A 24,854-nucleotide genomic window follows, 5' to 3' on the forward strand; every position below is an offset into this window, starting at 1 on the left:
TGGTGGAGGGAATGTCAGAGGAAAATGGAGTTACACCAGCCAAGGTTTTGAGCCATAATGTAACAAAATAATGAGAAGCCTTTCATAATAATTGTTTTACAACAAAGATCTGTTATAAAATAAAAACAAATCCACGACCTGGAAACTGTGTTTGCACTTTAGATATTACAGATTGCATAGCTGTGATTACACACAATTTGGCCACAAATCATGCCAGTTATCCCAATTACTACCTTGAGAGTGGTGAAATTTGACCCTCTAACAAAAACAAAAACCACTTATATTTTATGTTTACCAGAAATCTTTAACTGAGATTTCATTCTCTCTCCCCTTCATTATAGCTCCTATTGCTTTGAATAATGCATAAACATGTAAAGGTAAAGACATAACCACTGCAAAGAAACTCAGTCAGTTTTGCAACATGAGCAGGATCAGTCACAGGTGACAGTTCCAGTGATAAATGATGGTGCAGTATTTAGCTTCTGAGAGAGCTGCACATAAACACTGGTGTTTAAAACAGAAAGTAGAGCTAAACAGAGTAACTGCACAGACTACACGAAACATGTCTCAATTAAGCTTTATTCTTTGCTTGATGCATCAGTGAACTTCTGTTAGAAAATTAAGACTGGTTGGTGGTTCATGATAACTGTGTAGAACATGTAAAGAGCACAAAGTCTCATTTTAAAAAGATGGCTACAAAATGCACAGCAGAACAGAAAAAGTATATATTCAAGAATAAAGTGCCTGAACTGCTAAGGAAAATATGTAGTCATTAAAACAGCTACTGCCCTGGATTTGAAAGCTCATTGGGACAGCATCACTAGACTTATATCAATGTTAGTAAAGGCACCATGCTCCAGTGAATAGGGTGCTGGGCCAACACCCACAAGGCCTGGTTTCTAATCCCAACTCTGCCACTTACCTTCAGTGTCACATTAGGCATGTCACTTTATGTTTTTGTCCTCTATTTCTCCTCCCACCCCTTCTCTGTCTCATCTACATAGAGTATAAACTCTGGGGAAGCAACTGTTGCTCAATATATATTTGTGTAGCATCTAGCACAACAGGCCTGATCATGGCTGGGGCTTCTAGGTACTATGGTGAAACAAAAAAAAAAACACAACAAGAATCAGTGGGATTGCCAGAACTAGACTTGAATTTGCAAAATAGTGGACTATACTGTCTAGAACAAGTTTATTTGGTCTCTTTCACTGAGATTTTATTTGATTAGTTAAATCACTGGTTGAACTGTTGTTTAAAAGTCAGAGGTTCAACTGGAGGATCTCCACATTTAGGTGGAGCCTTTGATAGCACAGAGCATAAGAGTTCATAGGCCATCTCCATCCCTCATGCAGCCAGCATAAGGTCAAAGCTGAGGAAAAAGAGGTGTGGTTGGGGCTTCCAAATGCCCCAGCAATCTCCAGCTGCTATATCATCTGCTCAAGGCCACTGACTGTCATCACAAGTCAGAAAATCCCACAGTGTGTACTAATTTACTCTGGGGTCTGACCCAGTACACAGCTGGGCCAGCATCAGTGGTGTGCAAAAGATGGCTTAAATCCACCTTTGAACCCCTGGGATGCACACTTCAGCAAAGCTGTATGGAGAATGGAATTTCCATTCTGCTGAAGGTTTCAAGATTTGTTTTCATTCCAATTAGGAATGAACCTGAAAATATATAATTTCCCTGTGAAAGAAAATTCTGAAAGTTTCCATTTGATTGAAATGCTTCATTTGGACAAAATTTAAGTATTTCAGTTCAGTTTCAATTTTTTAAATAAAATACATTATAATATAATACAAAAAGTCAAAGTCATTTTGAAAGGAAAAATTGAAATGTTTTGTTCCCCAAAAATGGAAATGGAACATTTTGACACTGTCATAACTTTACCACATTTTTTCCCTGAAATGAAATTTAAGTGAAATTCACATAATTATGTGAAGTTTTTCAATTTTGATTGAACTGCATGCTGTGATGGAAAATGGTTTTGCTTAAGCTTTTCCAATCAGTTGTACTTTTCAGCTACAAAAGAGGATCAGGGCCTGTAACATGGTTCACTTACCACTCTGGGATGCCCTCAGCCTGTCCTGAGAATTAGCTCTGTGGTTGAGTGCACCCCATTTGGGTGATATATTGCTGCCATGACTCCCACTCTTGGGCCCACATCTCTCTAAGAGCCAGTGTGTCATCTTCAGCAACACAGCCCTCCAGCCATGCCCCACTCTGGGCTCCTTCCCCCGCCACCACACCCACACCATTTCAGGGGGACCTGCTGTCTGCTGTTCAGCCACCTCCCCTCAGTAGCAAACTGCCATTTACAGTCTAGCCACTTCCCAAGTGTCTCTGGCAACCCTCCTTACCCTTATATCAGGGCCTCCATCTGCAACCCCCACCCTTGTATCAGGTCCTCTGTTTGCAGCACTGCACTGTCCAGGGTGCTGGCGGTTCTCTCAACCCATCAGGAACACCGACCGACCGACCGTCCTTTCTGGACTCCCAGCAGAGAACTGCCCTCCTCTGCCTTGCAGCTCCCGTTTTTATATGGGTCTACTTGGCCCTGATTGGCTGCTCCTCTCAGCCCTCCTCTGATTGTCTACTTCTGGTGCAGTCTCCCTAGGGCTGCTTTTAACCCCTATTTTTTGCAAGTGAGGGGCAGCTGTCCCATCACAGGACCCTAAAATACTGATATAGCAATACAAATTCCTGCACCATACTTACTGTAAAGCTAACAAGCCTTCCTATAATATATATATATTGATGTTCAAAGGGCGTGCTTGGATATTATAAGTGTATTCTTGTTTCTTTTCTTGTTATTATTTTAAAAAATTAAAGTCCAGCTTGAACACTGTCTTCCATTTTGCATCCATAGGTGAGTCTTTCAGTCAAGAGTTAAAACATAAAGAAGACTCCACTAAAGCAAGCTTAGTTTAAATCACTGATATTTGACAGAGAGACAATGGAGACCATTGAGTTGATAACGGTAGAGAATCAGGGCTAAATTCTACTCATAGTTTTACTCATGTACTCAGCTGGAGATATACAAGTATAACTGACAGCAGAAACTGGCCTGTTGTTCTGAGAACATGTGCAAGTGAGGATACTGTTGTTGGTTTTCTTATTAATTCATAACACTGTTCAAAGCTATATTAGCAGGAATAGTAAATTTGTAAGTAAAGGGGACTAATTTATTATACCTGTGTTTCTGACCATTCATTTTTCTCTCCTAAAACAAATTACACCCACCTCAGGAGATGAAAACTATCACACCCCTGAGATCCAGTCGAATGTACTATAGCTCACATTTTAAAAAAGTCAGTATATTTTAGGTACAAAAGCAAACAACAACGAAAAGCAAAACTAAAAGGTCCTCAACATTTCCAAGTCCTCTGAGGAAAGAGTTTTCACCATTTGGATATCTTCTTCCAGAGATATGCCATGGAATTTTTGAAGGATTTTGGACCAAATACTGATTTGCGTTACAACCCATGGAACCTCGCTGAAGTTAATGACATTGTACAGCATGTAAATGAAACAATTTGGCCTCTTGTACTGTATGTTTGAAGTCTGTCTGAGAAGTCACTGTACTCAGGTTTAAACAACTCAGAGCACATACCCATATTTTACATTATTGCTTTAGCAATCACAAATTTATTCTGCTGCTGAAGGAGAGATATCTGTAATCCTAATAAATAAGGTTCTGGAACTTTCCAAAATAAACATCCTAACTGAGAAAAAAACAGAAAGGAAAAATTGTTAGTAGTGGGGATAGGCCAACTGGTGTTCAGTCGAGATGATCTTAGAGACCCAAGGAGTCTGGAGTAAACCAGGATTAGAGGATTGGTCTCTTAAAGCATTCCTTTCAGTAACGCTTCCCGCAATTTACATCCACTTTTTAACTAAAAGACAAACCTTGATACCTGGTAAGACTCGGCTGACATTCTCAAAGCTTGATACCTGGTTAGACATCCTGGGATGGCTGACATTCCCACAGTGTTACCGGGAGGCCATCGGTGCTATAGCTGGAGACTACTGTGGAGAGTAGACACTGCAGGAAGTATCACCCAAAAGGGATTTTATGGAGAACTTATTTTATTTTGGAGTTACTACAGTACAGGTGATGCAAACTCCTCCCAGTACTCATCCTTAGAACTCTGTGTTCAATCTCCATTGACTTCAGATTAAGTTCTCTGGATGTACTCCACAATGACTGAATGCAGAATTTGGCTGACACCTTTGTATGATACTCTAAGAATCCAAACTTTTGAATATCCTGGCTTTTAATTTCTCAATCATAAAGTCATTTTAGCATTTGTTTTAATCTAATAGCTTAAAAGAAAACAAGAAAGATATATTTATGCTGCATGCTGAGCTCTCCATGTTGACAAGGAAGATTTTGCTTTGTCACACTCTTACATAAGTATCAGTATTGAAGAGGTAAAGTGAAAAATCCAATCAGCTGTGTATGCCAGACACTCTATGGTCGTCTTAGCATATGTACAGTAAACACACTATATCAGTACTTAGTCGTGAACTGAGTTAATACTGTGCATGTGCAAATAAATAATTGTAAAGCTTTAACTTTTAGAATGATTCACACCACCTCCCCCTCCCCCACCGCAGTTTAGGAAGGATCTCATTCCTCAATGTGGAATACAAACATCTCGAACTTTTATATTCTACTATGTGTTTTGTTTGATAGATAAAGTTGCAAGATTTTTTTAATAAGCAGAGAAATGTGTATTTCATTCACAATTCCTTAACTCAAAAATGGCTAAACTGATGTCACTTAAGCTTTGGCTGACATGAAAATGCATTGGTGGTATAGTGGTGAGCATAGCTGCCTTCCAAGCAGTTGACCTGGGTTTGATTCCCAGTCAATGCAATAATGGATTTTCTCCTTTGTTGGAGGGAGGGATAGCTCAGTGGTTTGAGCATTGGCCTACTAAATCCAGGGTTATGCATTCAATCCTTGAGTGGGCCATTTAGGGATCTGGGGCAAAAATTCAGGATTGGTCCTGCTTTCAGTAGCGGGTCAGACTAGATGATCTTCTGAGGTCCCTTCCAACCCTGATATTCTATGAAAAGTTTGAAGCTTCAGTCCAAAAACAAACATTTTGAGAAAGTTATGATTGAATGGACTTAAACCAATATGGCCTTCTCAACTTTAAGTATAGTTTTTATCAGTGAATGCTATAAATTCTGTAATAATATAATGTAAGCATGATGTGCTCTCAGCAGCAATGAGTTGTGGTAATACTATGTAACATGATCTTCACAGGATTTCTGCGCTTTCTGCTGTAGAACTGAATTAATAAAACATGGATCCCTCCAAAAAAACCTTTCTTGCAAGAAGCACAGAAATTCAAGATTCTTCAGACGGGATTTTCACTAAATTACTTGCATAATTCTCTGTGGCTTATTAAATTACGTTTGTGCTAAGTCAAGATATAGAATAAATTATTAACATTAGTTTGAAGTAAGTGAGAATTCGAGAAGTAAGAAGCATGTTATTGGGCTTCAGATAGCAGGTAATTTTTGTGTTTTAACTCAAAGAAAGAGCTGCGTGGGGAGTGTAAGAAAAGTCTTCTATTAAGAAAGGAGAGGCAGGAAATTGAGCTACTTCAGAACAGAGCTGTCAAGGTTCCTCCCCCACTCTGAACCTCTAGGGTACAGATGTGGGGACCTGCATGAAAAACCTCCTAAGCTTATCTTTACCAGCTTAGGTCAAAACTTCCCCAAGGTACAAAATATTCCACCCGTTGTCTTTGGACTGGCCGCTACCACCACCAAACTAATACTGGTTACTGGGGAAGAGCTGTTTGGACGCGTCCTTCCCCCCAAAATACTTCCCAAAGCCTTGCACCCCACTTCCTGGACAAGGTTTGGTAAAAAGCCTCACCAATTTGCCTAGGTGACTACAGACCCAGACCCTTGGATCTTAAGAACAATGAACAATCCTCCCAACACTTGCACCCCCCCTTTCCTGGGAAATGTTGGATAAAAAGCCTCACCAATTTGCATAGGTGACCACAGACCCAAACCCTTGGATCTGAGAACAATGAAAAAGCATTCAGTTTTCTTACAAGAAGACTTTTAATAAAAATAGAAGTAAATAGAAATAAAGAATTCCCCCCTGTAAAATCAGGATGGTAGATATCTTACAGGGTAATTAGATTAAAAAACATAGAGAACCCCTCTAGGCAAAACCTTAAGTTACAAAAAAGATACAGACAGAAATAGTTATTCTATTCAGCACAATCCTTTTCTCAGCCATTTAAAGAAATCCTAATCTAACACATACCTAGCTAGATTACTTACTAAAAGTTCTAAGGCTCTATTCCTGGTCTATCCCTGACAAAGACCAGCATATAGACAGACTATAGACAGACACACAGACCCTTTGTTTCTCTCCCTCCTCCCAGCTTTTGAAAGTATCTTGTCTCCTCATTGGTCATTTTGGTCAGGTGCCAGCGAGGTTACCTTTAGCTTCTTAACCCTTTACAGGTGAGAGGAGCTTTCTCCTGGCCAGGAAGGATTTCAAAGGGGTTTACCCTTCCCTTTATATTTATGACAAGAGCTATTACATTTCTTTCACAGAATTGATGGATAAAGTTTCACAAAAGCAGCATTCGGTACTGAGAGTAGTATAGAACATATAGGCTGGATCATATACTACATTTTATATAGGTGTTCAGCTGAATACAGCCAGTGTCCATAAAAGCTATCAAAGGTTCTTTTGTGAAGACTCATTGAAGTCAGCAGTAATTTAGGGGTGAATTTATCATGTGGGTGAATCAGACCTCAAGTTTGGAGGAAAACATGTGAATAAACCCTGTGGCCTTCTATATATTATGAATAAATTCAATATAATTTAATATTTTCTTTATTTCTGTTTGCAAGTCTGTGGCTGTTAATTTTCCTTTGCAAAATTTAGAAACTCTCGTCAGTTAACATGACAAGTTAATGAGGCAACCACAAATTGTGTTGGCATGTCTTCTTTATGCAATTGGTGAATTATTGTCTTTGAACTGGACACAATCAAGTAGGGCCTCTAAGTCTCTGAACTCTTTCAGAAAGGTGGTGCACTCTAAACAGTTGCTTAGATGCTGATAACTTCTACAGATTTGAGCGGATTAAGAATTTGGTGATAGAAAAAGCCCTGAAAATAATATTTCATCTCATCAAGAACAGAGATTACAGATCTGCATAGCTGCTTCATAAGGCCCTGGGGGGTCTCTGTAGTTAGCTACTGTGTCCTTTGCCTCATCAGTGATGTATGATTTTATAAATAGAAAAATACTATGTTTATTATTATTTATTCTTTTTGCTTTGCTACTATGTATTGTCATTGACGAAATGCAGGCCTGGAGTAAAATCAGCTGGTTACTTAGGCAGTATTTCAAGAGGCTCCTTCGCTCCTCATTCCATCCCCACTAGCTGGACCTTTATCAGGTAGCCTGACACTTGGACTTTCCTTCTCCCCCAAGATACTCTTCAAGCCTGGCACAATATATAGAATCATGGAAATGTTAAGCTGCAAAGGACCTTGAGAGGTCAACAAGTCCCGGACCTTGCACTGGGGCAGGGCTAAGTAAACCTAGACCATCCCTGACTGGTATGAGTTCAACCTGGTATGACCATCCCTGACTGGTATGAGTTAAAAACCTCCAGTGATGGGGATTGCACAACCTCCCTTAGAAGTCCATTGCTTCTCCCACCCCCTATTTACCTTTATATAACCCGTCATGGTGCTTCCCCCAGGAACAGACCACTGTGTCCTGTGCAGGCCCTTTTCCTGCCAGCTTCTCAGCAGTCCATTCCCTCACTCTTTGCCAGCTGTCCCCCTCTCTCACAATAATAATCCAATAGAAGTAGCTAAATGCTTAGCACTTTTGAAAATCATGCCACTTACTCAGGATTTAGCTGCCTATATTAGGCACCCATTTTTAAAAATCTTGGCTCCTAATAACAATCTTTAGCACTTATATATTGCTTTTCATACCTGGATCTCAGCCAGATCAGCACTGCTGGCAGCAATGAAAATATTTAACCATCAATTTCAGAGGAGATTTGGAAAATGCCAGAGGAGGAGCCAAAGGGCAGGATCAGTAAGAGACACCAGATACAGAACTAAATACATGAGAAGCCACATAAGAGAGGAATGCTACTTGAATACATCCAAAGTTTGGAAAGATTTTTATTCCTACAATGAATGCAGCACCTCGCTATTAATTTAACAGTTAAGCTTTTATGGATGAGCCAGAGGTTATGTGGCTGTCGGTGATACAGATATCCCACTAACCCAAATTATCCATTTACTCAAAGCTACTTCCAATGTAGCTGAAAATTCATCATTCACAAGCCATTTCCATCCCACTGAGAGGTAGTGCTGCTATGCAGAAGCATAGCCATGGCACTGAGAAAGGGGGAGGCCCAACTTGGGCTTGTCAGGACATGCCTGGGTCCTTGGATTGCCTTAACCCAGCTCAGCTCCTGATTAAATTCATTTTTAAATAATCCTCTCCTTCCTTGGCATTTACACCCTTCAGGTACTTATTAACTGTTTTCTTGCGTATCCTAATTCATTGTTAGGTCATGATACACGTATTTAGTTCTTTTAGAACCAAATCATCAGCCAGTGAAGGGATTTAGGGAGGGCTAAATCCTCTCTGTGACTGGTGGTGGGCCCATGCCTAAGAGGGTTGGGGAAGAAGTAACTGGGGAGAAGTCTGGTTGAACAGTATCAGCACGGAGCCTGAGCTGATAGTCACAAACATTAGGAGAATCCAAGAACCCACTCTAAATTTGTATGGGTTCTATGAAAACTGTTGTTTGTACAGCTCTGCTTTAACCAGTCCTGCTTTTGTGCTGGATGAAATGATATTTGTGTATGATTTATATATCAGTTTAATGCCTGATTCTGAGCTCTGTCCTTCAGAATGAAAGGCACTATATACATGTAAAATGATCATATTATTACTAGTCAGGAGTCTCAGGATTAAGTGTTTTAATTCTAATGGCTGATAATGTTTCTCCAAACTTGTGTCAGTGACAATGATACCTTGTCCTTGAGGCTCAGCTCTGCTCCCCATCCTTAGAATCATAGAATCTTTTGTGCTGCTTACTTTTTAATCTGTTTACTAAAATAAATACACTGAACTGCAAAAGCTAAAAATGCCATTTTAAATACCTTACATTAACTCAGTAATGTAATCTAAGAGTTATAGAAACTAATTTAGTACAAAATAACCACAGAGACATTTTCTTGTTGTGGTATCTCGCAGAAGCTTGTAGCACATCAACATTATCCTCATTTACAATGCATTATTGTTCTGATAGACCAGGAAGCTTTTCAGTTGTCCTCACCACAAATCAACAATTAAGTCTATGTCCCACATTTCTAGCTCAGAGAAGTCACGACTGCAAGCTTATAAATAACGAGTCAGTGAGCCTTTCTTTATGTATTTCTATCCACTTTTAAACAGTTCCAACAGTTTCTTTGTTTAAAGACAATAGTGCTGAGATTAAGAATTGCAGTTCAAATGAGGAGTAAAATGTCATGTTGGGTAAACAATTATTCTTCACAGTAGCTGTCAGGAAGGAAGAGAAGACAAGGAGACAGGAGGAGAAAAAGGAGAGGGAGAAAAGTGCCAGTGAGAGAGAGAGTCAGAGTGCAAAGGAAGGATTTGAATTACTGTAGTGTTCTGTATTCATTATAATTAGAGGTGACAAACTAGTTTTGCTAGTATAAGAGCATCCCCGACCCTTCGTCCACAAGTTAAACTGAACGTTTTTGACATGCAAGAGAGACTGGATACATTTTCATCCTCCCCTCCCCCCCCCCCCCAATTTTTCATTTTCATATACGTCTGCAATTCTTGATTCTTGCTCAGACAAAATGCAGAAGGGTCATAATAATAAAACTTAGCACTGTATATAAAATTTACTGATAATTAATCCTCATAGCATCTCCCCTATGCATTATTATTCCATTTTAAAGATGAGGGAAAAAAGGCAGAAAGGTTAAGTGCTGAAGGCCAAAGAATGTGCATTTATGGCAGAGTCAGGATGAGAATTCAGAAGTCCTTGACTTCCAACTCTGTGCTCATTCTGCTGTACTATTAATGGCATTTAGCGTGACAGGAAGTAGTAAGTAAGTATAACAAGGAGTCCAGTGGCACCTTAAAGACTAACAGATTTATTTGAGCATAAGCTTTTGTGGGTAAAAACCCCACTTCGCATCTGAAGAAGTGGGGTTTTTACCCACAAAAGCTTATGCTCAAATAAATCTGTTAGTCTTTAAGGTGCCACTGGACTCCTTGTTGTTTTTGTGGATACAGACTAACACGGCTACCCCCTGGTAAGTAAGTATGTGACATGTCACAAGAAAAACTGATCTAATGAAATTTCCAGTCCAGTTTCACAAATTCAAAAGATTCACATAATATGGTAAGTGTGTTCATTTCTGGATGTTTCCTATTTTAGCCATTATACTTCCTCTCAGTGTGTGCAGAAATCTGTTTCATACAAATATAAAGCACTAGAGCCTTGCAACCCAACCAGAACCCAATGACACCTGATTACAAGTACTGGGTTCTGGTTGGGTCTGAAAACAACCAATTTTCTTGGGCTCAGGTTGTGTCAGGTAGTATCTGATCACCTCTTCCTGCATGCAGTTGGCACAGTAGTGGCTGTGCGCCCCACTCTTGCCAGCCATTGCTATCTCACTGTGCTATGTGTGCTGCGGAGTGAGTGTGCTGATGAGTCGCAGCACCTCTCAGTTTGCTGCACACACAGCGCAGCGGTGGAGGAGCACAGCCACTCCATTGGCAGGAGGCAGCCAGAGATAGATTGCAGGCATGATATAGTTGGGGTTGGTCCTGCTTTGAGAAGGGGGTTGGACTAGATGACCTCCTGATGTCTCTTCCAACCCTGATATTCTATGATTCTAAGGGTGGGGAGCAGAGCTGAGCCTCAAGGACAAGGTATCATTGTCACTGACACCAGTTTGGAGAAACAATATCAGCCATTAGAATTAAAACACTTAATCCTGAGACTCCTGACTAGTAATAATATGATCATTTTACATGTATATAGTGCCTTTCATTCTGAAGGACAGAGCTCAGAATCAGGCATTAAACTGATATATAAATCATACACAAATATCATTTCATTCAGCACTCGAAAGTATCCACCTATTGCATACTTTAATGAAAGATGAATGAAGGATTTGAATGTTCCATGAATACTTCTAAATCTTGCTCCTAATTTCCTAGCTCATTTAATCAAGTCCTTAGTATCTTAAAATGAAGCTCGGTATGGGATTATAAATTTTATCCCTGATTTTCTGAAGAACACAGTATATCACAGAATGTTAATTGATAATCACAATTAAAATGTGTAACCACTAAAAGATCAGCTATTAATTTGAACTACATTCAACTCAATTAAGGTAGTAATGGGATTAGAAATTATATTGAAGGATTGGTCATGGTGTAATTATATTATAAAATATACGTGTGTGTAATATGTGGCATTATACTGCAATCTCAGTTTGATTAAGCCATTTCCATTCTCTTGTATTCACTCACATATAATTTGGTAAACTCTTTAATTGAAAACTCTGCTGGTTTTGTTTACTCTGAAATCTTGAAATATTCAAAAATCAAGTTAGTTTTAGTATAGACATTATTTCTGAGTTTATACATTGTAAAATGTATTTATCATTTTTAATATTGATATAGGTCTAAAGACACCATAACAATCTGGATTTAACTCCTAACTGTCAAAATGTTTTTCTTCATTTACTGCATTGAACCAAAATCCTCCTGGTAAAGTCCCAAATCAATATGCTGTTTCTCAGTTGTAAAATGCACTTTGGAACCTATATATTAAGCAGATATTAAGCACTGTGTGTAAAACAATAGAGATCCAGTCCATTTTCCAGCTGCAGCTCATAAGAACACGAGATGTTGTTCAACAACAGTACAACATTAGACCCCCATCCTGCAAATTTTTGCTGTATGTGCTTAAATATCTTTATTCATGTTTGTAAAAAGAACAGGAGGACTTGTGGCACCTTAGAGACTAACAAATTTATTAGAGCATAAGCTTTCGTGGGCTACAGCCCACTTCATTGGATGCATAGAATGGAACATATAGTAAGAAGTCCAATGGTCAAATTACTCCCTTACACAGGCTTGGACTGATCTCCAGGGAAGTATCCCAGGAGGCCCTAGTGTTTGGAGATTCTAGAAGCCCATGCAAGCAGTAGCAGGTTTGAAAACAGATGCCATTGCTCTGAGGATGTGAGTCATGGTTGGCAGAGAGCCTACGGCCCAGTAGCTTAGATCAACAGATTCATCTGTTGGAGTCCCTCTGCTAGTTAAAATTGAAGCCAGGATGTTCAGGAGGTGGGGATGCTGGTGGCAGAGGAGCAGCCCCTGGATGCCTTCTGTTGCCTCTTGAATTTGATTTTTGTGTGCTGTGGTATTATACACTGAGGCGTGATCTAAGAAATGCCATAATACTGTACTAAATCCAAACATAAGAGGCAACAAATTTCCAGGAGGGCAGCATATGCATCATGTCAACCAATGGGGCAGCTAGGCCTACAGAGAATATCAACATGAAACAATAGCAGTGGTGTTTGCAACCCTCTTATCTGAAGGAACAAAATACCATCACGGTCTCCCAGAGCCCTAGTGGCAGCAGTAATGGGTATTCATAACATGAACTTCCACAGCCAAGACCTCTCTTGGAAGCTGGTTCTCTCACCTCCCTGGAGGCCCTTTCTTTTCCAATATAACACTGCACATACATAACTGTTTACAGAAGCTGGCACCTAGTTTGTATGACAGCTTTCTTACAAACTGTATCCCTAAACACTTTATATAGAGAAGAGGGCATTGGTTAGTATTTAGAGTAGAGGAGTATAGCATGCCTGACTACAGAGGGAAATGGAAAATCTGAGATTTTCATCTTGGCTTATTCCCACATGACAAGAGAGAGTGCATGAGTGAGAGAGAAAAAAATAGCATAAAATAAATACTATAAGGAAAATTATATATTTCCTGACCGTTAGTGAGTCTGGATAACAAATGGGTCTCAAGAGTTTAAGAATTGTTTTCTTGGCAGCCCAAATAAACAGAACTCATCTCTCTATTGTTCCTGTATGCCTTTCAATATCACTTCCATAGGGGCAGTACTGATGGCCTGAGTCCCAGGCCAAAGGCTTGAGGATAGATGACTGTAGACTGTAGTAAGTTTCTGTTCCCAGCTCTGCTACTGATTGTTTTGTGACCTTCAGTAAGTCATTTTAGGCCAAAACATAGGTGAAAGTTATGTTCCTTAAAGCACATTTACGTGCCTAAACAAAATACTTTTCAAAGCTGCTGCTGTGTGTGTCAAGTTTTTTCTTCTGTAAAACTGCAATAATACTTACCTGCTATTAGCAAAGGAATTTCTTAACCACAGTCACTTTTACTCTTGGAAGCACAAGAGAGTTATATATCTTTGAAAAATAACCAACAGCCCCCTTAGCCTGATCTTAACCCTTTCATGAGCCCTTGGTTTGGTTAGCATCCTCAGGCTAGGCAACCCTTCCTGCCTTCTTTCTCCTTATCCTGGTCTTCTTGTATGTTGTATGAGGTCTGACCTCCCTTCCCAGAGAGCATTCCCCCTTAGATGTAGTCTCCAATCCCTTTGGCTATGTGTCCAGGCTGAGGAACTCCAGTCCCTTTCCCCAGCCAGGCTTCTGTGTAGAGAGTTCCCTGTTCTTTCGGATGAGCCAATAGTTGAGAGACAGTTGATATTTCATAGATATAAGGTGACCTATGTAGCCACGTATTTTTATTATTACACTTGAGTCCCCCTCCACCCTATTGTCTGTTTGTTATATCACATTGTTACACTCATTTCAGATTAGACTGAACATTCTTATGGAAGTCTTACCCATAGAGCTGACCCTGAGGTATCTTATGTTGGGGGCTCAGGGCCATACATAGTCAAGGTTCTGCCTTTTGATTTCACCTAAAAAGTAAAGACCCAGAGAGACTCCACAGCCCCATGTATGTTACAGATAAAATTATGGTGACCCTTCACAACTGAACTTGTAAAGGGCAAAAGTGGGTGTGCAGGGACATGGCCTAGATGGTAGTTCCACACATAGGGGTCAAAATAGGCATAGGAGGAAAGCAAGGGAATGTATTTGCTATTTCCCTACATATCTAGCAACAGCTGGACATGAGCCAGTCATGTAGATACCCTGGGTGAGTGGTTTCTTCTCCTTTGTTCTTCCCCTGGCTCCCTCAGAGTTTCATATACAGAGAGTCCTTTTGTTCAAGTCTTGCTTGCTTACTTCCTCAGGTCCCCTGTTACACTCTGTGTCTCATCTCTTCAAAAATGTCATCTTCTTAAACCTTAACTGAAAATGTTTTGTTTCTCCCATTCCTATAGCATTTACTGTATACTACTACTAGTAGTCATAGTAGTAAAAAGAAAAGGAGTACTTGTGGCGCCTGAGAGATTAACAAATTTATTTGAGCATAAGCTTTCGTGAGCTACAGCTCACTTCATCAGATGCATTCAGTGGAAAATACAGCGGGGAGATTTATATACATAGAGAACATGAAACAGTGGGTGTTACCATACACACTGTAACCAGAGTGATCACTTAATGTGAGCTACTACGAGCGGGGGGGGGGGGGGGGGCGCAGAACCTTTTGTAGTGATAATCAAGGTGGGCCATTTCCAGCAGTTGACAAAGAACATCTGAGGAACAGTGGGGGGTAGGAGGTCTACAACCTATCCTGAAGGACGACCCATCACTCTCACAGATCTTGGGAGACAGGCCAGTCCTTGCTTACAGACAGCCCCCCAATCTGAAGCAAATACTCACCAGCTCCCCCCCCCACCCCCGGCCCCACTGTTCCTCAGACGTTCTTGTCAACTGCTGGAAATGGCCCACCTTGATTATCACTACAAAAGCCCCCCCCCCCCCCCCCCCCATCCCCTGCTGGTAATAGCTCACCTTAAGTGATCACTCTGGTTACAGTGTGTATGGTAATACCCATTGTTTCATGTTCTCTGTGTATATAAATCTCCCCACTGTATTTTCCACTGAATGCATCCAATGAATTGAACTGTAGCTCACGAAAGCTTATGCTCAAATAAATTTGTTAGTCTCTAATGTGCCACAAGTACTCCTTTTCTTTTTGCTAACTCTGTGTTCTTTGCATGCCTGCACTTTGTCCTGGAAGGGGTTAATCAAGAAGATTAGAGCACCCAGGCTAGGTAGATCTCTGAGGAAGCATGTATAAGAAACTGGGAGCTCAGGGGGATGAAGGCACCGATTTCAAAGCTTAAGGCCATGGGGCTGTGGAGTCCCATGTCCCAAGGAAGGGGAGCAGACATGAGGTCTGAACCTGAAAGTGTGTTTTAGAAACTCAGAGCTAGGAATAGTGATCCGACTCTACTCTGCTTAGAAGCATGTGGGATCCACTGGTTAGGTACACTGACAACAAACTGGTGTTCAAACAGAGGGGATTGAGTAAGGTTGTGACAATGAGCATTTGGATTTTTTTGGCATATAACCCAGTCCCAGGTATAATATTTCACCCCACAATAATTTCTACTTAAGACGCTTTTTGGGGGTAAGCAAGTGAGAATCAGTGTTAGAATGTGCCCAAACATTTTCATCAGTGTTAAAGTCACTACAATCAGAATTTAACATATAATGATTTAAGATTTTCCTGTTATGACTGCTGTTTGGTTTCCTACATTCAATATGACTTTTAAAGAAAAGCTTTATATTTACGAGATGGCAGCTTTGTTTGTTCCACAACAACTACTTCTCACAACTACTAACTAAAATATATGCATTCTAATGGTTCTAAAGCTACTGTAAGGAACTAGGAGCATATTTTCAAAGGCAACTTCAATCAGGAAACCCTTTGCTTATAAAAGAAAGATCTAAGTTGCTTTGTATTTGTTAGGAATGAGAGCTATTCCAACTAGAACCTGCTGAAAAACAAGGTCACCATGCAAAAAACTCTATTTTCCAGCCATTTTCCAGTGAATCTCCGCTTGCTTTAACTCCTGCTTCTGGCAGTTTCTTTAGTGAATTATTAATTTAAACATAACTGCAAGGAGAAAAAAGAACAAGCTGTAGTCTCTTTCCCGTATTAATTAGGAACAATATATGCTGTTCTATGGCACAGGAGAATGTTGTGGTTTATGTTATGAATAGTTATGTTTTAAAATGACACCCCGTATCCTTTATTTCCAAAGACTTTTCAAACATTTTTCTGGGACTCTGTAAGCTACATACTTTTAATTTTGAATAGCATATATTTTTTTATTTCTTCTTACGAGACAGAACAACTAGAAAAACAGAGGTGCATTTAAAGTAAAATTATCTTACGGAAAGCTACAACTATTAAATTACAATTGCTCTAAATAATGAAGGATTTTATAATGAGTGTAAATCAATTACAGAGTGTAACTGTCTAACTCACGTGCATAAAGTCAAGCATGCATGTAAGAGAGTTTGCAGCATTGAGGCCTATATTTCCACTGAAAGGAAATATATAATGTAAGGCAGAGAATCTTTGAAAACCTGATTCAAATTTGAAAAGCAGAAGTGTGCATTTCATCATGCATATCACTATCATGCATTAAATGAAAGTGAGGTGCAGTAGAGATTTTATAATCAGCTGGATATAAAAAATGAGAATGAGTATAGTAGAACCTCAGAGTTACAAACACCTCGGGAATGGAGGTTGTTCATAACACTGAAATGTTTGTAACTCTGGACAAAATATTATGGTTGGTCTTTCAAAAGTTTACAGCTGAACATTGAAACTTTACTATGCAGAAGAAAAATGCTGCTTTTGCTTTATTTTTTAGTAGATTATATTTAACACAGTACTGTATTGTATTTGCCTTTTCTTCTTCTTTTTTTTTTTTTTGGTCTCTGCTGCTGCCTTCCAGTTCCAAATGAGGTGTGTGGTCGACTGGTCAGTTCGTTACTCTGGTGTTCATAACTCTGAGGTTCTATTGGAAACCTATATAGCTGTGCAAGACTGAAAAAGATAAAATTTTGGAGATGGCATATAAAAAATAATCTCAGTATAATTCCACTGTAACTAGAATTGTATAACAGCACATTACAATGTTCTGAAACCATGTGTGACTTCTGCCCCCCTTTAGTATCGGCAGAGTTTTACTGTAACCAAGTTTATTGTCAGCATTCTACTGCTGAACGTTTATTCAAATGTAAAAATCATTAATTCCAGATTCTCAAACCTGTAATAGCAACAAGATTCTTAATTATATTCAGTTATGGAATAAGGAGCTATTAAATGTGACTAAAGGTATCAGAATCAGTCCCTTACTGAATGCCAGTAATTTGTTGTCAAGGTATATTCAATTAGTTGAGAAGAGGCAATTTTTCCTACACAGACATACCATGTGATATGATACCACTCGAAAGCATAAAAACATTCCCCACACAAATCTTAGTTAACCTTGAGTTAAGGGTGCAAATCCATCACACCAGGACTACAGCTGGGAAGGGTGAAGGCCTTATGGCTTATGGAGGCATCAAAGGGGACAGCATGGAAGTGGGATCCTGGATGGTGGGAGTCTGAGGGCAGCATACCCATACAGTGGAACTTCTTGCTCCACCCACAAATCCCCAGTTTTCCTTCTCCCTGGCAAATCTATGTCTTAATCCGCTAGTTCTCCTCTCCCCACTAAGTTATTGGCTCTGTCCCTCTAACCCTTGTCTTTCCACAGCACTGGTGCTTTGTGCTGCAGATCATTAAGGCAGCAGAGCTGAAACACTGGTATTTCCAGATTTGCCCATGGCACTGTTGCCTTAAGTTCTGCAGTAGACATATTCAGGATGACCCCATGCCCTGGCTACCCTGGCATACCAGGCAAAAGCACTGGGGCAGAGATGCATACGAAGCACTAGACTGAGCAATTATTGCAGTGGTGAGCACTTGCTTACACAAATATTCCTACTGAAGTCAGGGGGACTACTCCTGTAAGTAAGTGCTCACCATTGTAAGAGTTACTTACACAGGGGTTCCCCCCACACTAGCACCTTTTCCCCCCACTCCAGCCTCCACTTACCTTCATTATTCAAATCCCTTTTCTCCCTCAACCCTTCACACATTTCCTCCTACCTATCCCTCCTCTGTGCTCCCTCAGAGCCTTCCCATACCCAGTGCTGGCAAGCTGGCCTCAGCAGGGACTTTGTGCTGAGCAAAGGAGCTAGTTGACAGAATTTGACAGTTACTCCAGATAATCTAGGAAAAACTCAGTTAAATTATTCTGAATCAGAGGAATAACTTAGTGTTTAATTTAAATGCTCAGAAGTTTCATTATGTTCAAGATAACGTCATAATATGCATATGTTTGAGGGAGAGGGAAGTCTGGAATTTGTGGGGATTGTGAGAGCTAGAGGAACCAATGGGGAGGAAAACAGGATATATATTTTTAAAGGAACATTGTTAAACGTTTCCTCTGCAAAAGTTAATAACGTTTTACTATAAAACTAAATGGAAAATTCAATTGTCCTATAAAGAATTGTGTCAAATCTGGAAAATAAATGCAGCCATTAAACTATGCAACAGGGATTTCAGCGTTCCTTTCTGTGCAAATCTCAATGCATCTTCATCTATGCAATTGGCACTGTCACTTCCATAAGTAAAATATTCAACAGAAAGTTAAATTAAGGAAGACTGATAGAAAAAGATTAAACTGAGGAAAATAAAATCCTAAACTACTTATTTTATTAACTTGTCTCTGCTGTCATTATTTCGAAAAATAATTATGACAAGTATTTGGCCATATAATCTTCAGGACTAAATGCCAAAGAAAATTCTGCTACAAGTTTGGCCATAAAAAAGAAGCATAAGCTTATAAGAACAGCCATACTGGGCCAGTGCCATATGCTTCATAGGGAATAAATACAAGAGGGTAGTTTCAAGTGATCCCTCTGCAGTCATCCTATCCAAGCTTCAGGCAGCTGGAGATTTAGGGACACCTGGAGCATGTGGTTGTACCCTTCACCATCTTGGCTGAAAGCCATTGATAGACCTGTCCTCCATGAACTTATCTAATTCTTTTTTGAACCCTGTTATACTTTTGGCCTTCACAACATCCCCTGGCAATGAGTTCAAAAGGTTGACTGTGTGTGTGTGTGTGAAGAACTACTTCCTTATATTTGTTTTTAACTTGCTGCCTATTAATTTCATGGGCTGACCCCTAGTTCTTGTGTTATGTGAATGGGTAAATAACATTTCCCTATTCAGTTTCTCCAGTCCATTCATGATTGTATTGACTTTTATCATATTTCCCCTTATTCATCTCTTTTGTAGGATGAACAGTCCCAATTTTTTTAATCTCTCTTCATATGGAAGCTGTTCTATACCCCTAATTATTTTGGTTGCCCTTCTCTTTACCTTCTCCAATTCTAATATATGTTTTTGAGATGGGTGACCAGAACTGCTAGTATCAGAGAGGTATCATGGGGGAGCTGTGTTAGTCTGTATTCACAGAAACAGTGAGGAGTCCAGTGGCACCTTAAAGACGAACAGATCTATTTGGGCATAAGCTTTTGTAGGGAAAAAACCCACTTCTTCAGATGCAGGGAGTGAAAATTACAGATGCAGGCATTATTATACTGACACATGAAGAGAAGGGAGTTACCATACAAGTGGAGAACCAGTGCTCACAAGACCAATTCAATCAGGGTGGATTTGGTCCACTCCCAATAATTGATGAGAAGGTGTCAGTACCAAGAGAGGGAAAGTTGCTTTTGTAGTGAGCCAGCCAATCCCAGTCCCTATTCAAGCCCAAATTAATGGTGTTAAATTTGCAAATGAATTTTAGTTCTGCAGTTTCTCTTTGAAGTCCGTTTTTGAAGTTTTTTTGTTGTAGTATAGCTACTTTCAAATCTGTTATAGAATGTCCAGGGAGATTGAAGTGTTCTCCTACTGGCTTTTTTATGGTACCATTCCTGATGTCTGATCTGTGTCCATTTATTCTTTTACGTAGAGGCTGTCTGGTTAGAACTGCTAGTGTTATTCAAGCTGTGGGCAAACCCAACATTTATACAGTGGCATTATGATATTTTCTGTGTTATTATCTAAACTTTTCCTAATAGTTCTGAACATTCTGTTAGCTTTTTTGACTGCCACTCCACATGGAGCAGATATTTTCAGAGAACTATCCATGATGACTCCAAGATTTCTTTCCTGTGTAGCAACAGCTAATTTAAACCCCATCATTTTGTATGTATAGTTGGGATTATGTTTTCCAATGTGCATTACTTTGCATTTCTAAACACTGAATTTCATCTGCCATTTTGTTGCCCAGTCACCCAGTTTTGTGAGATCCCTTTGTAACTCTTAGCAATCTGCTTTGGACTTAACTGTCTTGAGTAGTTTTGTATTATCTGCAAATTTTTCCACCTCACAGTTTACCCCTTTTTCTAAACCATTTATGAAAATGTTGAACAGCACTGGTCTGAGTGCAGATCCGTGGGGAACCCCACTATTTACCTCTCTTCATTGTGAAAAGTGACCATTTATTCCTACCCTTTGTTTCCTGTCTTTTATCAGTTACTGATCCCTGAGAGGATCTCCCCTCTTATCCCATGACAGCTTACTTTGCTTAAGAATCTTTGGTGAGGGCCTTGTCAAAGGCTTTCTGGAAGTCCAAGTACAGTATATAGATTGGATATGCCTTGTCCACAAGCTTGTTGACTCCCTCAGAGAATTCTGACAGATTGGTGAGGCATGATCTCCCTTTACATATTTCTTCCCCGACAAATCACGTTCATCAATGTGTCTGATAATTCTGTTTTTTTTTTACTGTAGTTTCAAAGAATTTATACTGAAGTTAGGTTTACTAGCCTGTAATTGCCAGAATTGCCCTTGGGGCCCTTTTAAAAAAAAGCAACGTTACATTAGTTATCCTCTAGTCATCTGGTACAGAGGTTGATCCAAGCAATAGGTTACATACCAGTTAGTAGTTCTGCAATTTCACATTTGAGTTCCTTCAGAAATCTTGGGTGACTACCAGCTGGTTCTGGTGACTTATTATTGTGTAATTTATCAATTTGTTCCAAAACCTCTTTTATCGACACCTCCGTCTTGGACAGTTCCTCAGATTTGTTATCTAAAAAGAATGGCTCAGGTGGGGGAATCTCCCTCACATCCTCTGAAGTGAAGATTGATATAAAGCATTCCTTTAGCTTCTCCGCAATAGCCTTGACTTCCTTGAGTGCTCCTTTAACACCTTGATCCATCCAGTGACCCCACTGATTGTCTGGCAGGCTTCCTGCTTCTGATGTACTTAAAAAAAAATAGCTGTTAGCTTTGTGTCTTTTGCTAGTTGCTCTTCAAATTCTTTTTTAGCCTGCCTAATTATACTTTTACATTTGACTTGCCAGAGTTTATACTCCCTTCTATTTTCCTCACTAGGATCTGACTTCTAATTTTTCACGGGTGCTTTTTTACTTCTAGCTGCCTTTTTTACTTTGCTGTTTAGCCTTGGTGGCATTTTTTTTGTCCCTCTTACTGTTCTTTTTTATTTGGTGTATACATTTAGTTTGAGCCTCTATTGTGGTGTTTGAAAATAATCTCCATACAGTTTGCAGGGATTTAACACTTGTGACTGATCCTTTTAATTTCCATTTAACTAGCTTCATCATTTTTGAAGTTAAATGCTACTCTTGTGGGTTTCTTTGCCATTTTTTCCCCCACAGGTGTGTTAAATTTAATTACATTATGGTCACCATTAACAAGAAGGTCAGGTATATTCACCTCTTGAACCAGATCTTGTGTTCCACTTAGGACTAAATCAAGAATTGCCTCTCTCCTTGTGGGTACCAGGACACGCTGCTCCAAGAAGCAGTTATTCCTGGTATCTAGAAATTTTATCTCTGCATCCCCTGAGGGGACAAATACCCAATGAATATGAGGATAGTTGAAATTCCCCGTTATTATTGTGTTTTCTGCTTTTATAGCTCTCTAATCCCTCTGAGCATCAGACACCATGTCATCACATGTCATGCCAGTCAGCCACTTCACAGTCATCAACACCATGCCAGTCAGGTGATCAGTAGTACATTCCTACTGCTATACTCTTATTGTTCAAGCATGGAGTTTCTATCTATAGAGATTCTATGGTACTGTTTGATTCATTTAAGGTTTTTACTTTATTTGATTCTATGCTTTCACATATAGTGCCACTTCTCCACCAGAGCAACCTACTCTGTCATTCCTATACATTTTGTATCCTGGTATTACTGTGCCCCATTGATTATCCTCATTCCACCAATTTTCCATGATGTCTGTTATAGAAATATACTCATTCAATGCTAGACACTCTAATTCACCCATCTAAGTATTTAGACTTCTAGTATTTATATATAATCACGTGTACATTTTATCAATGTTCAGTTGCTTGCCTTCATGTGTTACATTTAAATGGAACTCTTTTATATTTGACTACCTGTACTTTAGCAACTGTACTTTACCAACTTCTTTCCTATCCATTTTACTAGGATATAGAGTTTCCCCCTTTAATAAATTCATCCCTAAGGGATGTCTCTGCCTGAACCATGTGCTCCTTCATACCTGTCAGCTCTCCTCCCGTACTTAGTTTTAAGAAAAAACAAACCTCTACAACCTTTTTAATTTTACATGCCAGCAGGCTGGTTCCATTTTGGTTTAGGTGGAGCCCATCCTTCCTGTACAGGCTTCTGCTTTGCCAGAAACTTCCCCAGTTCCTAATAAAACTCAAACCCTCCTCCCTATACCATCATTTTATCCACTCATTGAGACCTGCCTGTCTGCCAGTTTGGCTGGCACTGTGTATAGAACTGGAAGCATTTCAGAGAATGCTACCCAGGGAGGTTCAGGACCTTAATCTCTTACTTAGTAGTCTAAATTTGGCCTCCAGGAATTTCTCCTACCTTTTCCTATGTCACTGGTACCTACATATACCATGACCATCGGCCCCTCTCCAGCACTGCACATAAGCCTGTCTAGATGTCTCGAGAGGTCCACAACCTTCACAACCAACAGGCAATTTACCATACAGCTTTCCCAGTCATCACAAATGCAGCTATCTATATTTCTAATAATGGAATCATCCACCTGCTATTAGCTGGCTCCTTCTGTTAACTGGGGTTCCCTCCCCAGGAGGGCATCCTCAGTGTGAGAGGATACCGTGATGTCATCCAGAAAGAGGTTCCCAATTATGGAGATTGTTTCCCTTTTCTCCAGCTTGATGTTCTCCTTCCTGAACAATTTCATCCTCCTTAACAGCATAGAGACTGTCAGACTGGACTTGGGACATCTCTATGTACCTCGCTGTCTACCTTAACTCCTCCAGTTCTGTAACTCTGGCCTCAAGAGCTTGCAGTGTGTCTCTGAAGGCCATGAACTTCTTGAACTGTATGCATACATGTCAGTTGCTCACAAAGCAGGTAATAGTACATGCTGCATTCAGGGCAACAATCTCGGTAGCCCTCAGTCTTCTGCTGGACTTCCACCTGCGTTATTTTTACTCTTGCAGGGTTCTTTTTTTTCATATTTCACAATGTGAGGAACTACAATAGCAAAAGGCATATGAATACAGTGTTATCCTGCCCATTTAGTAAAGAGTTGATGAGAGATCAAAGGATGAAATTTACACCTGTGCAGAGATCCAGCATGATGCCCTACACCTAACAGCCACCACAATGACAATCCTTGATAACTGGATTCTCAGTGGATGGCTTTTAACTTAATAAATGCATCAGAGTCTGTTTAATAAGACCCACATTAAATTGGTTGGATTTTGATCTGCCCATAGAAAGGAAACATAGCTGAAAACTCTAAAGAAGAAAAGTTAATACAGATCTGAAATGGAGATAATCAAACAAACTGCTTATACAGCATGCAAAAACTTCGCATTAGGTCAGTCAACCCCAGGCATACACCTTTAAATATATTCATCTGGTCAACTCCTTCAAGACCAAAAGGACTTGAATCCGATAACTAATAATGAAGGGATGACATCTGCTTGAGTCTGAGCCATATAATAGTGGAGAATGATAAAACATCAATGAAAGATTTAGCAATGGATGCACTCCCAGAAATTTAAATTTGTGATTTAATTGTAAAATCATCTATAAGGACAGAAGAACATGACATAAGAATGGCCATACTAGATCAGACCAAAGGTTCATCTAGCCCAGTATCCTGTCTTCTGACAGTGGCCAATACCGGGTGCCTCAGAAGGAATAAACAGAGTAGGTAATCATCAAGTGATCCATCCCTGGTCACTCACTCCCAGCTTCTGCCAAACAGAGGCTAGGGACAACATTGCTGCCCACCCTGGCTAATAGTCATGGATGGACCTATCCTCCATGAATTTATCTAGTTCTTTCCTTATTTGAAACACTTCCTTATTTACTTTCTACATGCTCAGTCATGATTTTATAGTCCTCTATCATATCCACCCTTAGTCATCTCTTTTGCAAGCTGAAAAGTCCCAATCTTATTTATCTGTCCTCATATGGAAGCCATTCCATACCCCTAATCATTTTTGTTGCCCTTTTCTGAACCTTTTCCAATTCCTCATCTTTTTTGAGATGAGGCAACCACATCCACATGCAGTATTCAAGATGTGGGTGTACCATGGATTTGTAGAGAGGCAATATGATATTTTCTGTCTTATTATCTAACCTTTCCCTAATGGTTCCTAACATTCCGTTAGCTTTTTTGACTGCCACTGCACTTTGAGCAGATGTTTTCAGAGAACTATTCATGATGATGCCAAGATT

At 39.8% G+C, this 24,854-nt stretch overlaps 1 protein-coding gene and 1 non-coding gene across 3 annotated transcripts in view; both read left to right on the forward strand.

Moving 5' to 3' along the window:
- GABBR2 (gamma-aminobutyric acid type B receptor subunit 2) overlaps positions 1–24,854 on the forward strand; it is an 842,917-nt gene that overhangs the window by 512,754 nt on the left and 305,309 nt on the right. The gene's annotated exons all lie outside the window — the stretch shown is intronic.
- On the forward strand, positions 4,812–4,883 carry TRNAG-UCC (transfer RNA glycine (anticodon UCC)). The gene has a single exon. It is a non-coding gene; the product is annotated as a tRNA-Gly (tRNA).

Source organism: Lepidochelys kempii, chromosome 2 (assembly GCF_965140265.1).
Source record: "Lepidochelys kempii isolate rLepKem1 chromosome 2, rLepKem1.hap2, whole genome shotgun sequence".
In the NCBI taxonomy this organism is placed as follows: domain Eukaryota; kingdom Metazoa; phylum Chordata; order Testudines; family Cheloniidae; genus Lepidochelys; species Lepidochelys kempii.